At 43.3% G+C, this 15,894-nt stretch overlaps 1 protein-coding gene across 2 annotated transcripts in view; it reads left to right on the forward strand.

Moving 5' to 3' along the window:
• sema6bb (sema domain, transmembrane domain (TM), and cytoplasmic domain, (semaphorin) 6Bb) overlaps positions 1-15,894 on the forward strand; it is a 170,323-nt gene that overhangs the window by 34,115 nt on the left and 120,314 nt on the right. The gene's annotated exons all lie outside the window — the stretch shown is intronic.

Here is a 15,894-nt window from a genome sequence, read left to right on the forward strand (position 1 = left end):
CTTGGACTCTTGATGTAAAACTCCATGGGAGCCACGCAACAAACATTATGTTGCCTCAAGATTAAAGTCTCTTTTTTTTTCCCACCATTGTGCATTTAAATTTTCAAGAATTGTGAAAACAAACCTGAATGGAAATGCTAGAAATTTGAAAAAGGGCCTAAAATTCGCCCCCCCACCCCAAAAAAAAAAATAAAATACGCTTGGAGGGTTGGATTTTATGAATATCGATAAAAGGGAAATGGAAATGTTGGTTTTGGCTACAGGTTTTGCAATGACAGGACTGGATACACGTGGCACGTTATTAGGTCACAAAAAACGGCAGCGAACGATAAAGTGAGGTAGGTTTGGGGGGGTCGAAGACATTGAAATATTTCTGGAATTTATAAAAGAAGTAATCATTAATGCTTTGTTGACAATCGGACACGCTCATATGATGTCAACTCATGGCGCAATCTCCTCTTCTCATAATCGCAGAATAATAAATGGAAATGGGCATAAGTCATAGGTATGTTGGTTTTATGTATTTTCGCAAAATTTGCTTAAAACATTCAAAATATTTGGATGGAAAGTCCATTAATTATGAGTGAAGGTACACTTATATAAGCTTGTTTTGTGAAAATAAATTTTTTCGGTGCAGAAGGAAACGCGTCGGCCATGATTGTGAGAGAACTCCTGGCTCTTAGAATTTGAATTTGAGGTGTAACATTGTATATTTAAACCTCACAAACCATATCATTTTGCCAAATGAAAATCCTCTGCCTTAACCTTCGTCTTGTGTTAACTTTCTGTTACCATCTCTTATGTTAACGGGTCGGTTTCGACCCGTGTCTTAAATCAGCTGTAAAATACACTAAAAACAAGTAGATATCATCCAATTTATTTCTCATCTCTTGGTTGGCTTTTTAGGCTTCCTTATCCATGAAAATATTAGTTTTAATGTTGTTGGTGTGGGCTTCTGGGCCTTTTTTGTCAGTATACCCCTCGATTTCAATAAAAAAAAATTGATAAAATAAACACCAAGAGAATCATATAAATAAATACAAGGTTGTTGTGTTACCTGACTATTACTGGGGGCTATTAGAACACATCTCTTAAATTAATTTGTTTTATTTATTTATTAATTTAAATATTATTGACTATAGTAACATCTATGGTGTTACGGGTCGATTTCGACCCATGTATATTTACTTCAAGAAAAATGCAAAAAAGTATTTTTTTTCAGCAGTAGAACTTTAATATAAACACAAAATGAAAAGCAAATGATATTGTGACCCTGCAGTCCAGTAGTCATATCGAGGACCACACGTTTTCCTTGTTTTTTCTCAGGAATGCCACTCGCAGCTTTGCCTGTGTAAATCTGTAGCTTCCATGCATAGCTGGTTTTTGCATCGCAAGCTGCCCAGATTTTTATGCCGTACTTCCCTGGCTTACTGGGTATGTATTGCCGGAAGGGGCGTTTTCCTCGGTAAGGGACAAGACGTTCATCGACTGTCACCTCTGGCCCTGGGTTGAACATCAGTGGAAGGAGTTGCGTCCATCTCTCCTAGAAATCCCTGATGGGGGCAAGCTTGTCAGAAATTGTTCTGCTATTTCGGTTGTCAAATCTGAGGACTCTTGATATCATTCGAAAGGTCTGAAGTGACATTGTTGCCCGGAAAATATTTCTGCCTGTCGATGCGTCCCAGAGACTATCAGTGGCCTCATTGCAGGATCTGTACACTCCGGCAAGAAGAAGAACACCAATGTAAGCATCCAGATATTCCTCATCAATGTCTTTCCACATGTCGTCATGGACTTTTTTTCCTTCAACGTTTGTCATAGCCATGATGACTCTTTTTTTAGTGACAATGGCATGAATAGCTCGAAAAATGTCTTGATGTCACTGACTCTTGTCACAGCAAATTGTGATTCCAGGGGTCATTTTTATGACATTTGCAGCAGCTGCCCTGCCAGGTACATCATGAGGTACTGAGCTCCAAAAGATCTTATCATTTTTGGATTTGAATCTTTCAGTGGGAGGAGCTTCACCACCAGTGACCTCCTCATCAGACTCATCAGATATGTCTGTGTCTTCTGGTTGATACTCCACATTGTCTTCCTCCTCAGAAACTGTGTCCTCTTCCTCATTTTCATCAAAAAGATTATCCAGAACTTGGGTCGCTGAAAATCTTCTTCTCATGTTTGTATGCTGCAAATTGGAGATGTGCACTCTGCAAGTCAAATCCATCCTTCCATCCATTTTCTTTACCGCTTGTCCTCACAAGGGTCGCGGGGTTGCTGTAGCCTATCCCAGCTGGCTTCGGGCAGTAGGCTGGGTACACCCTGAACTGGTTGCCAGTCAATTGCAAGGCTCTGCAAGTCAAATGACCTTTCAAATGAATGAATTGACCTTAGATGTCAGGACATGCCGATCTCTGTTAGTTTTGTTTTTGTGCAGGTGTACTGGAAAACACGGCAAAATGAGAATCCCCTACAGCTCACAGGATTGGGAGAGGAGCTGGCTGTCAGTGTGTTGGCTGGCAGTGCAATTATGAATCCAGTTTTGGCTCTAATTATTGCTTTATAATCTTATTTTTATAACTGGGTCGAAACCGACCCTAACAACACAAATGTAACAATTTCAACCAGAGCATTTTAGAATATAGTAAAAAACTTTTTTTTTGTTTTATTTTGTTGAAATAGGGGTTCCTGACAAAGTCAAAAAGCCTTGATGCAATAAACTAATTTACATGGTTCTTTTATGCATGTTAAACCTAAAAACGGGTCGCTGCCGACCCTAACACAAGACGAAGGTTAATGCTGACGTAATGCGAAATCCAGTCCAACATAAATGAGCATTAATGTTATAAATTCACCAGTCGTTATGATATGATCACATGTAGCAAGCAACCTTCTGTGCAGCATTTCCACTACAGCGTTCATGTGGATTTTGAGGGATTTCTATTTTGCTAGTAATATTCCCGCTTGTGATTCAGTCAGGAAAGTGAATTCATCCTGGGCAGGTCAGATTTGTGCTCCGTTTGGTGGGCTGTGTTGTTGTTTGGCCGGTGCTCAGGAGCAGAAGTGTCGGGATGTTTGCCAAAGAAATACCACAGGGCTAAAGAACTGCAACCGCTGGAAAACACAGATGTCTTCCTCTGGCTCGCACTCCCGTTGCGCTCTCCAGCCACGCTGTTTATCAAGTGATTTCCATCAGATGCTGCAAAAGGGGGCTGAACCGCCAGAAATGACGCTGATCCGGGACTTTTTTGTTCATTTTCCACAACATTCCCACACGTTTTTTTTTTTACTTCCTTGGTGAATAATGCATGAAACTTTACGTCAGGTGGTTATAGCATGCTGCTTTTTTATGACTCAGCGGAGGTGGGGAGAGTAGAGACTAGGGGGTGCACCGATGGATCGGTAACGGTACTGATTCACTTAACTCTTTGACTGCCAGACGTTTTCAGAAAAGGGATGCCGTGGGTGCCAGCCGATTTAAGCATTTTTGACTGATCTTTCAAGGTCCACAGAAAAGTATGTGTTTGGACTATGGAAACACACATACTACCAAATGAAAGATTGGACTCTCATCTTTCATCAGAAAAAAAAAGTTTGTTTCTACCTTATTCCGTTTTTCAGTAATCAACAATAGAAAATGGTTAGTTTCACCTCTGTTTAAAAAAAAAAAACGTATTTTAACGTCTTTGGCACTCCTCCATAGGATTTTACTAAACGTTATTTAACGTTTTTGGCAGTCAAAGAGTTAATTCTGAGGGACCGGTGATAGGCTGATAGGCTGATCCTTTGAGCTAAAACAGATCTTGTCTACCAAGCTCATCTGCTTCCTCTGGATCATTGAAGGTTTGTCGGGATTGGCCGATCGGGTGCAACGGCTTCAGATTTTGGTCTGAGAAAAAAAACGCGGTTTTCCTTTTCAACCATACTTACAGGTCAAATGTTTGTCCACAGCCTTTAAACTGGCGACCCGCGGCTTCAAAACCCTCGGCCTATGGCCTTTCCAGCGGGCGGGCGTGGGGGTGCCTGCGGGAGCTCCCCACCCTGCCGCAGACCGGAGCCCCAAGGTTGGGGGGGCGGCCGTTGGTCGGTGGCGACGGAGTGGCGGCGCGGTGTACCGGTGGTTCCTGGCGGCAGCGACGGGCCGAGAGGCCTGACTGTCACGCCCCACGAGGCCTCCGCCAAACTTGCCGCCGCCTCGTTTCGGCCTCCCCTTTCCCCACGTCCACTCAACCTGGTTCAGGCCAGGCCGCGGCCAGCGCTGGGACGCGCACCGCCGGTGCCAGCGCGGCCCGGCCGCCTCGGAACCCTGTCCACAGCCGTCAGGTACACAACTCTCCCCCACTCTTCAAAGCTTAGCCCTGTGTTGTTGTGCGCCCACTAAAGGGGCCGTGTGGAAACAGAAGAACGATGAATTATGCCGCATGGCTCGTTTTGGAAGTGGAAATAACCGGTATTGTTAAACGGCTGTGGTTATTTAAATAAAAATCACGATTATTTGCTTGGAGTCAGATTTAAGTCGGCAGTTTCCGGACTAAAAATTAGGAACGACTCAACTTGACTGACGTGGTATTCATGGACTCGATTTTACTTGACTTTGATGACTTGCCCGTTTACATATGAAAAACTTTTTCTGTTTTGTTTACGAAAGAAAGTTGCTGTGGGAAAGGGGTCACAAACTTGTTGCTGATTCACATTAAGATTCTTCGGCTTTGGCATTCTAGTGTCTTTGTAGTTCCGCTTAAATGTGTTCAGGGCTGTTTGGACGGGTTTGGACTCCTGGCAGATAAGGCAGCTTATCTCCGTGGCTTAACATTTATAGGAACATTCAATCATCTCACAGGAATTGTGTCTATTTGTCTGACAGCCATCAGAGCGCGTTATTTTCAGCACACCTCAGTCTCGTACTTTTCCATCTACCCGATCAACCAGGATGTTTTGGGGGAGCGCACAGACTGTCAGCCAGATGGGGTATTGAGAAAACAAAACAAAAAAACAAGGGTCGCATTTGGTGTTTACGCAGCAAATCCTTCATTTCCCTCGTGTCACATCGAACGGGAAGAAGACGGACGACTGGCTTCATTTTCACTTTCTCGATTGCTGTCACACATTTTGATTGCAGGGCGTCGACACTACCTGTCACGTGCTAGCAACTCATAAATTGCCATATGCCCTGCGGCTGTGCATTAGTAGCGTTTAAAAGCAGGTGACTGTTGGAAGAACATGGACAGTTTTTTAAATGATCACACTTTTTTTTTTCTCTTCGGCTTCTCAAAGGCATCCAATAGGAGAGACAAAATACCTGCTAATGTTTTCGTCCTGATATGATTAAGAGCTACGGTGATTGATTTCCACGCTGCCATGCCCGTGTTCCCTGAATGAATTCGACTCTGTCTCTTGCTTCTTGCCCCCCCCCCCCCTCCTTCCTGACTCTGTTGTGTTCGCAGAGCTCATTTGAAATAGCTTCATGCTACTGGCAATCGTCTGTGTTTCGCTGGTGGCGCTTTGGCACCGGCAGATGTTGGGATTTCAGCAGCCTCGGAGACAGACCGCAGAGAATGCCTCTCAAGCAGCTTTTAGGAAAGTCAGTTTGGGCATAAAGTCTTTTTTTTTTTTTTTTTTTTTGGGTTGAGAAACATCAGCATGCGATTTGACTTTCTCCACTTGGGTATTCTCTAACGCAGCTGAGCTCAGCACCGGAGATTACGGCGGAGGATATCTTTGATTTTTTTTTTTTGTGTGCGATCACCCTTTAATCCCTTTCAGGTTAAGAAGAAGGCGGAAAGGTTTATCTTTGAGCTTTTGCAGGCAACAACGGAGGTGAGTCAGAGAGGATTGGTCCCAAGTAGTTAGCTCGGATGAAGGTCACAGCACAGAAGCTCCTGCGGCTGTTAGGGTGAAGACCGGTTCACTTCTAAATCATAAATGGATGTGCCAAAGTTCTCCTTTTTTGTTTGTGTTTTATGACCCTGGTGGAAGGTTGTTGTTGTCGAAGCCTACAAGGTTTCAGGTTTGATCTTTGGCCCTTCAAAGTATCCCTGGGAAAGATTCCGAAAGCTCAATTCTGAGGAATCTGTGTCTGAATGAACCTTGTACCTTGGTTCCAGTTTGAGTCAAACCCCGTTTTTAAGAAGTAGTCCAGTCTGTTTTAGATGGTTCTTGGTTTAAATTGTCAAAACTGTACAGGGTACCAAAGCTACATATTTGTACAGTATCACTTTTTCATACCTATCCGTGTCAGTAGCTTTTCCCAACCTTCCATACCTACGGGGGCAGCAGCCGTAACTGTAGCCCAGACTTCCCTCTCCCCAGCCACTTAAACCAGCTCCTCTGGCGGGATCCCAAGGCGTTCTCAGGCCAGCCGACAGACATAGTTTCTTTAGCTTGTCCTGGGTCGACCCCGGGGCCTCCCACCAGTGGGGACAGGCTGGGAACACCTCTCCAGGAGTCATCCGAACCAGATACCTCAGCCACCCGGTTCCTCTCAACGCCTTTTACCTTCCTTCTAATTCAAGTTGAACCTCGTCTCTACTAAATAGTCCAGTTTTTAAAAAAATGGGTTTGGTTTCCATTGTCAAAACTGTAAGGGGTACCAAAACAACCCATCCAGACTCTGTTGGAAGCTTTTTTATTGAGTGTGGTCATTTAGTGACTAGAAGGTTTCATGCTTGATCACTGGCTGTCACTCAAAGTATCCCCGAGGAAGATTCTTGATGAGCTTGAGGCTTCGGTGTCTGAATGAACCTTGTACATTCCTTACAATTGTAACTTTCTCCCGTCCTTCTCGTCGCCGATTATTTTATCAAGTAGTCCAATCTGGTTTAGATGGGTTTGGCTTCCATCGTCAAAACTGTAAGGGATAATAAACCAATGGATGATGAACACCACTATCGTTGAGTGAATGTGGCAACCTCGAATTCACATAAGAGTATCTGACCGCTTTGTAGCTTCATTCTATTTCTGAATGAATGGGAGGCAACACCAGTAGACATATGAGAGAACAGTAAAACATTTCTTCAAGTCTTAATGCAGAACCCCCTGTCCTCCTCCTTCCCACTCCTCCTTCCTTGCAAACTTTAGAGGAGCGCTGCAGGCGGAAAACAAGCAGACAAGCTTTTGATCTCCTTCATGATGCCTACCAACTCCTCGCCTCCCTCCGCTGCTCGGCTCTCACCCCCAGCCAGCCACGGCGCGTCTTCCGCAGACATGCGGGTAATCACGGTCTAGCCAAGCAATCAGACGGCCCCGCACCTTCTTTTTTTTTTCTCCCGTCCTTCTCGTGGCCGATTATGCTCTCCGTCATTACGTGCTGCCACCTTCCATCTCGGCGTGACTTTTGAGCGGAGTAAACGCAAGCGCCGTTGACACTTTCATAACGCGTTGTGTCCTGGACGACCGGTCGGCAGGTGGTCTGGAGCAACAAACAAGGGATTTGGCCGCTCTGAGAACAAAAAGTCGACTGCCTTTAAGAACCAAATTAAATTCAACGAGTTGTCACCTATTCACAAATAGTTTTGGGCAACTCCATTATTAACGGAAAAACAACTTGTGCTCAGGCCAACAGGACGGCACCATTATTGACTTATTTAAAGCCATCCATCCATTATCTAGCGGAGGCAGCAGCTTTTCAGACTTCCGTCTCCCCAGCCACTTCATCCAGCTCCTCCGGCAGGATCATTAGACGTTCCCAGGCCAGCTGAGTCTCTCCAGCATGTCCTGGGTCATCCGCGGACCTTCTACCAGTGGGACATACCCAAGGAGGTATCCAGGCAGGCATCCGAACCAGATGCCCGAGCCACCTCATCTGGCTCTTGAGTCCCATCCAAATGACCAAGCTTCTCACGCTATCTCAAAAGGGAGAGCCCGGGCAACCCGCCAAGGATTTTGGCCGGGGTTCTTTTGATCCTGCGATTCTGATTACTAAACTGTTTGTCCCGACTCTGTTCTGCCTCATTGTTCTTTAGGAGATCCCTTCAATCTTCTGCCTTAGCAAGTTCTGTTTGTTGATTTGCTAAAACAACAAAGCGTGACACCCCCCCCACCCCCACATCCTGCTATCTGTGGATTAGGGGCATTACATGACCCCTTCCCCTTCTTCAAAGACTCTTTATCTGGACGTTGACATAAACGGCTCTTTATCCGCACTTTGAAGTTAACTGACATGCCACTCGCCCGTTTTTTGCTCGATTTGACTTAGTTGCTATCATGAAAAAAAGTAATTTCCATTTATTTCTGTGGCTCGGCATTCTTCATTTGGGTTCTAAAAATGCTCAAAAATTGTGAAATCTCTGATGCGTATGCGTAGCCAACCTCCTACACAAAGTCAGCTGGGGTCGGCTCCAGCTCGCCCGTAACGATGAGGACGAGCGATTATAGATTATTGATAGATGGGTGAATGGAATGATTTATATGTACAAGTCGCTATTAAACTTCGACCCTGTCTGTTGATTACAATTTTATTTACCTCTGTTCAAAATCCCTCCCTTCCCTGAAGACCTGCTTGTCACTAATCTACTGTATTTATTGAAGCGCTGCACTGTAACTAAGAAAGATGACTCCACACTGCGTGTGTGCGTGCGTGCGTGCGTGTGTGTCCAATGAACTCCCAACACATCATATTCCGACGCTTGGTCAATCGGCCCACACATTTGCACTTGGCAAAGAGCAAAGCAACAGCTGTCGGATTTGTAACATGTGACTGGAAACCGGTCCGGACTGGCCAAATGAGACTCGAACAACGGGTCTCGGGTTACTTGACCCGCCCGACCTACCCAAATGTTCAGTGGGCGCACTTGTAACCACACTCCGCTTTTGTTTAACAATCCCCGCACCTGCAAAACCAACTGCGCTCTTTCATATGTGGAAAGTGAGAATGGGCTTGTTGCACTTTTGGAATTCGTCACAATTTCTAGTGTCACTGTTGGTTTCGAGTTGAAGTTTTAAATAGAGGTTAGGTTTGTAAAAGGTGAGGCAAGCAGTAGGCCGCCATGTTCCTTTCTCTATTATGGCTCATCAAGCATTTTGTCCTGTAATATTTTTTTGCATTAAATTAACCAATTTCCCCAATACAATTGGTTAAAAAAAAAAAATTATAACCATTTTTTTTTCTATGGTTTTTAACTTATTTGAATGATTTTTTTCTCATTAAATAGTTAATTAATTGATTTACTTTTGGTTAATTTATATATATATATAGTTGTTATTAACTTATTTACTCGCAGCCATTTTCACTGAAGCAACCCCCTTCACTCCCGGCTGTTTTACTGGATTTTGCAAGGCCCACAGAATATCGTGTTCTATTGCTATAAAAACATGGAACATGCCAAAAGAAAGATTAGAGTCTCCCGTTTCATCAGGAAAAAAAGAACATTTGTATCTGTTTCAGCATTTGGCATTAGAATATAGCTAAAATTCATCATTATTCACAAATCTGTTTAAAACGATGGGGAAAAGAGCATTTTTGCAACATGGCAATGGTTGATCTCTTATACTCTGCTGCCACCTGTTAGAACGTTTTTATATGTTTTTTGGGAGCAAATGAGTTAAAAGTCTATGCAACGCTTTTTGGAATGCTAGGTTTTTGTGATATTAGAAAAATGAGACGAATATGAATAATTTCAAAACGTTTTCCACCATTTAATGTGACCTTTCACCTGTACAATGTAATTGACAGAGAAAAAAAAACTTCCCAAGAGTTGAAGTAAAAAAAACTGAGCTAATGTGCTTGCATAAGTGTGCACACCCTTTTATAAGTGGGTTGTATGTTCAGAATTAATCAATCCCATTCACACTTGTGTTAAATGGGAAACAACACACCCCTGTCACCTTTTAAAGTGCCTCTGATTAACCTGAAATTTTGTTCAGATGTTTTAGTAGGCTTTTGCTGCCTTTTTCTTTGCTAACTTTTATTTATTTTTATTTATTAGTTACTGTTACTTGGTTACAAGTAGTATCAGTAGTGAAGTTACTTAATTACAATTTCTTACTCAGTTACAGTAACTTAGTTATAAAAGGTGACTGCTACCATTTAAAGTTCCTCTGATGAACCACATTTAAACTTTTGTTTTTGTGGCTTTCTAGCGTTTGTGCTAACATTGACTAGCATTAGGAACTGTTAATAATTTCCTCCACCTTGGCTTAGGCCGCTGTTGTTCCAGCACCCAAACATGTTTTGTTTTGTTTTGTAAATATTGATTCCAAAGACTATTCTCATTAAGATTATTGTACTCGCGGTCAGCAATGCTATCAAGCGGCGGGTGTTTTGCTTTTAGTATTCTACGCATTCCATTCACTTGAATGAAAACTGGTTGGTGCTGTCGGGATTCAAGTGGGATAACAGGGTAGGGACCGTGTCTTTTCCTCTTGGCTTCCTATCTCTTACTGATTGGGCCTTGCTCGCATTTTGCTTTACCCTTTCTTCCACTTTAAAAACCTTCCTTCGCTTGTTTTGGTCTATATGCCGTGGGAGTGCTGTTTAGACTCGGCAAAGCCCTCCATTAGGGGGGTGGGGGGGGGGATGTTCGTGCGAAAAAAGGTCGCTGTGTTTTTCTATTTCCTCGCCTGAATGAGGATGGGATAAACAGACCAACAGGTTAAATGCAAGCAGGTTTCAGCGTCTGCTTTCAAAGAGAAATTGTATAAATCGGGTGGCTTTCAAACTTTTTAAAAGTACAACCCAAGAAGATAGGTAACTGTTCAAGTACAACCATTTTGACCAACAATAAAATGTAATAATATGTTCATGCGAACAGCACGACCAGGATTACGTCTGGAGAACTTATAATTTTGTCAAATGTATGCATTCTTGGAGGAGTTCGATGCAAATAACTGAAATTAGCATGCGCAATGTGATTTGCGAATTTAAATTGCGATGAGTGATTTAAATTTTTTAAATACGGCCACCTGAAAGGCAGAAGCCAATCAGAACCGATGAGAAGCAGGCAAAATGAAAACAGATGTTTTCCACTTCTGTAAAGATTCTTGAAATGCCAGAAACAAGCAGGAAAGCTTCCAAAAGATCTAAGGCAGTGATGCCCAAGTCCGGTCCTTGAGAGCCCCTATCCAGCCTTTTTTTTTCTCCATGTTTCCCTCCTGCAGCGCAGGTGAATTTAATGATCAGCTAGTAAGCAAGCTTTGCCTGATAACGATTCTGATCATGAATCCGATGTGTCGGTGGAGAGAAACATGGAAAAAGGCCGGACAGGTGCTCTCGAGGATCGAACTTGAGCACCCCCGATCTAAGGGCTGATTGGAGACATTCACAAGAAGGAGTCATGCCATAGCTTCTATGATAAACTTTGCATTTGCATTTGCAACCTTATTTGGGTCTTTCTCGGATGGCAACACAAGTACCCAAGAAGAGCAGAAACAATAGTTGAGTCGAGCGTGACCTGGTTTATCCGTGCAGGAGCAGGTGAAGTGAGAGAGAGAGAGCGAGCGAGCGAGTAGTTAATGTGACAGTCCGAGGCAGGCTCGGCCATCAGGATGAGGCGAGGTGAGCACCTAGACGTTAATGTGGGCCGCTGGCGAGCTCGCCAAAGCCGCGAGTCGTGTATCAAGCGACGTGACGCGTAGGCTGGAAGGCGCAGATGGGTGTTCATTAGTCAAGAAACAAATTCCCTCAAACTTTTCCCTCCAACACGCACTTCCTCAATTTAAAGTTGGAAGACACGGAAAGAGGTTAGAGATAAAGTCTCCCGAGAGTTGCGCTTGCTTCTGTATATGCCACCTTTTCACTCCGACTCCTTCCTTCTTCACCCGGTCTATCCGTCAGCCTAAGTAGTCTCTCGCTGACATTTCCGAACGGCGTCTTTTTTGTATTTCTTCCAAATGCCATCCCCCGCTTGAGCTTTCCGTACCAACAGTTGTAATTGCATTTGCGGCCGCTTTCTGAGTGCTATTTTGTTTGTAATTATGATAGAAATGCGACACACTTTCCTTGTTCTCAGCAGAATTCTATTAGCTATCGATGCTTTTCCATTTGTAGTACAGTAAAACCCGCCGGTCCCTGCCGGGAATAGTAAAAAAAAAAAACAGCAAATAGTCCTCGAAACCATATTTCCAAACAGTATTAGTAGTATTTTAAACTTATAACATAGTTTGAATTCAGTCTGAGCTTTTAGAAAAGAGAAAGTTGTGGACAACCAACTGGCACGGTTTTCCCAATTTGAATTGCGTTACGTCTGGCTACTATAATGAAACATGTGTTGCCTATTGGGAAAAAGTGCACTTTGTTTATCCGGCTGTCTCCCCTCACGCAGACGCTGTGGCTGTTTAGAGTAAACGATTATGTCATGCGGTTCTCTCATTGGATTTGAAACGCAAACTCTCAGCGGCCGCAACATTAGGTACACCTGCCCTAATCTAATTGGATCCAGTTCCGGATTCAGATCCAGCTGCGATTAATATTGCTCACTCGGTAGGTTGCGATGGAGACGGCACAACCGCACGTAAACGTTGGAGCGTTATTACCTCTTTGAAAGTGTCAGACATCGGCAAATGTGTATTTTGATCTTTGTACAGGTTACTAATGGCGATGACAACTTAAAAAAAAACGAAGGCTGGTATCACCGTCAGATTTGGAAAGGAGTTTAATTTTGAAAATCCGGTGTGACCGCCCGTGGTTCTCCAGACATGTCACTTGATTCGGTACTATAAAAAAAAAAAAGTAAGCCTGCAGGCTAGCAGAAATATGTAAAAAAAAAAAAAAAAAAAAAAAGAAAAGTTTTTATAGAGCTTCTTCAGAAAGGGGACAAAGGCCAAATGGTGAGACAGAAGATGAAAAGACTACAACTTTCAAGAAAAAGAAAGATTAATTTCAGAGACGGGTATCAGCAGTTCTACTAAAATACGGGGGATTCTCACACATCAAGCATGTTCAGCAAAATTCAAATAAAGTCTTCAAAATGTCCAAAAAAAAGCACTGCATAACCATTTCCAACATCTTTGTAAAGTTTTTTTTTTGTTTGTTTTCAATGATTGCAATTAAAACAGAATTACAAATAGGCTGGACCAAGTTTATTATGGTTAATGAAAACTAACTAAATTACTAAAACTAATCCTGATTACATTAATGAAGTAAAATAAAAATGAAAACGCTTTTATCTTGCATTTCTAAAACAAACAAATTTTAATTATAGCAAAATTGGCCTTCGTCTTTGCCAATATATCGTACATGATTTTTGCGGGATTTATTTAAAACGTATTTATATTGGTATTATTGTACGTCCGTACTGAGAAGGAAGGTCAAGCTCTTGGCCGGGTGACCAGGGGCAAGTACCACCTGCCGCCATTAGGGGCGCTGTAGATAGGGGACCTCGTCCCCCCATTCGAGAGGTTTGCACCCAAACCTCAAAATGTATGGGGTACAATATCAGGAGCGAGCTTTTTAAGACGAAAAATTTTCAGAGTCAATTTGAGAATTGTAGTTTAGTTTACTATATAGTAACTTTTTTTTTTTAACTCTTTGACTGCCAAAAACGTTAAATAACGTTTAGTAAAATCCTATGGAGGAGTGCCAAAGACGTTAAAAGACGTTTGTTTCAAAACAGAGGTGAAACTAAGCATTTTCTATTGTTGATTACTGAAAAACGGAATAAGGTAGAAACAAACTTTTTTTTCTGATGAAAGATGAGAGTCCAATCTTCCATTTGGTAGTATGTGTGTTTCCATAGTCCAAACACATAATTTTCTGTGGACCTTGAAAGTTCAGTCAAAATGCTTAAATCGGCTGGCACCCACGGCATCCCTTTTCTGAAAACGTCTGGCATTCAAAGAGTTAATGTTGCACGTGAAAAATATACTTAAAAATAATAATAATATACTTAAAAAAAAACAAAAACTAAAATGAATTCTAAAAAGAGTCAAAACCAAGCTAAAAGGAAGCATTCTAAAAAATAAAGTAAGAAAAACTGAACCCCATCCAAGGTAAATAAAGACATAAATCCCCCCCCCCAAAAGATTGAGGGCGACTGATGCTGGTATCGGCTTCCGTCGTGAGTACCGATACCTCGATATAAGGCCGTGTATTGGCCCGATACTACTGATACCTGGCATCGGTACTTGCCCATTCCTGATTATAACCCTGGGCTGGACATTGAGTCTAATGGTTAGATGTCATTTCAAGAATTTGTTTTTATTTGTTTCAATTTGACTTTGATTTACAGAATCGTCTGTAAAATGTTGAACTACTCTACCATGTGCCAGTGTTGAATCTTCCTGCAATGACAGAATTCTTTTGACACTGATTGAATTATCTTCGGCTCGAACCAGACGACAAAACAATAAGTGGGTTAACGTTTCCGAGCGGATCTTTGATGCCGTGACGGCCCCTCCGTCAAATCACCTTTGCAGCAACGTCGGTAATCCCACCCTCGAAAGCTCGCCCGGATCAAATTTCCAATCTTTTGAAGCGCAACACTTTGCGACAGGGTTCGAACATCTCATCGGGTGGGCCCGTCCGAAGCCTGGGGGCCTCCGTTGTGCAACTTCAGTCCGTCACACAAAAGGGCTGACGTGAGTTTAGCGAGGAGTAACGTGAACCCGGTCTGGAATTGCGGTCTGGTGCCGCGCTGCTTTACTTGGCGGTGTCGTTTACCAAATAACAAAGTAAGCCGGCCATAAAGCAGCCGGTAACATAACACGCCCTGCGATGATTCCCAAGAACGCCGGGGTCACGCACATCGCCGCGTCGTCAACGTCGCAGTTCGGACGGACGCAGGAAAGAAGAGAAACCCGATCGGCAAAGTGCACTTTGACACCGACGCGGTCGCCAGAGTGTGAAAAAGCGTCACTGAGTGAATCGCGAGCGAGCTCGTGTTGGATATCGATTAGTATTTGATCCCTGTCAGTCGCTCGCGCTTCTCCCGCGGGCTCCGCGTTGACCTTCACTCGCTGTCTGCTCGCTAGCGCGCCAGCTTTGTCGCTTGGCACGAGCGCGATGGCTGAGACGGCGTGGGGGTGGAGGGAGGGAGGGAGGGAGGGAGGGAGGCTGGGGGGGAAAAAACAAAAGGGAGTGTAAAGAAAGGATTTGGCTTTGGGCAAATGATGGAAGACAAATGGAGTGAGTGGAAAAGTCAGGGCGGGGGGGGGGGGGGGAGCGAGGGATGGCAAAGACGGAGCTTGTGAATACATTTAGGGAAGCCTCGTTGAATCGGGACGTCTGCTGGAGCGACTTATTGCTCCTGGCTGTCTTCCAGAGCCTCCGTCCACTTTGGCCGTGTAATCAGGCGCACTTTGATAACAGTTGTTATCACAACGGTGCCAAGTGCGCATTAGCCGTCGACGCTAATGTTGTTACCGGGCAGACTCCTCACTCTCCTCTTGCATATGTGAGGTAGCCACAAAATGAGAGTAAGTAACTCTCGTCCCCTGCTGCATATTCTTGCGCAATCGTTACATTTCTCAACAGGAGTGTAGCAGTGAGTCTATTGAATGTTTATCAGCATTTATTGAGGTATTATTATTATTTGTGTGGGGGGGGGGGGGGGGTGAAAAATTAAAATAACAATAGTGGGGTTTCTATCCAATTGTTTGGAATTTTTGAAGCGAATTTACTGAAAATGCGCAAAACGGACATGCGATTTAAACCCGTTTCCACTTTTGCGAATATTGAGAGGAGGACTCCGCTGCTGTAGGTGGCAGTATACACCATAGAGATGTAATCCACCAATACTTTAAAAGAAGAAGAACAGGAAGCGAATGCACCGTGCGATGACGTCAATTCTTGATGAACTGTTTCTTTGCTGTTTTCCATCTAAAATTGCATTAATATTCGATTCTTAAATTCATTTAAAAAAAAAATTGTCGTCCCCACAAACATACCTTGCTTTACCGTTATGTGGGCATTTAATTAGTTTTAAGTTACATTAAAAAAAACATCATAAAAAAAGCATTAAA

This window comes from Vanacampus margaritifer, chromosome 13, assembly GCF_051991255.1.
Source record: "Vanacampus margaritifer isolate UIUO_Vmar chromosome 13, RoL_Vmar_1.0, whole genome shotgun sequence".
In the NCBI taxonomy this organism is placed as follows: Eukaryota; Metazoa; Chordata; class Actinopteri; order Syngnathiformes; family Syngnathidae; genus Vanacampus; species Vanacampus margaritifer.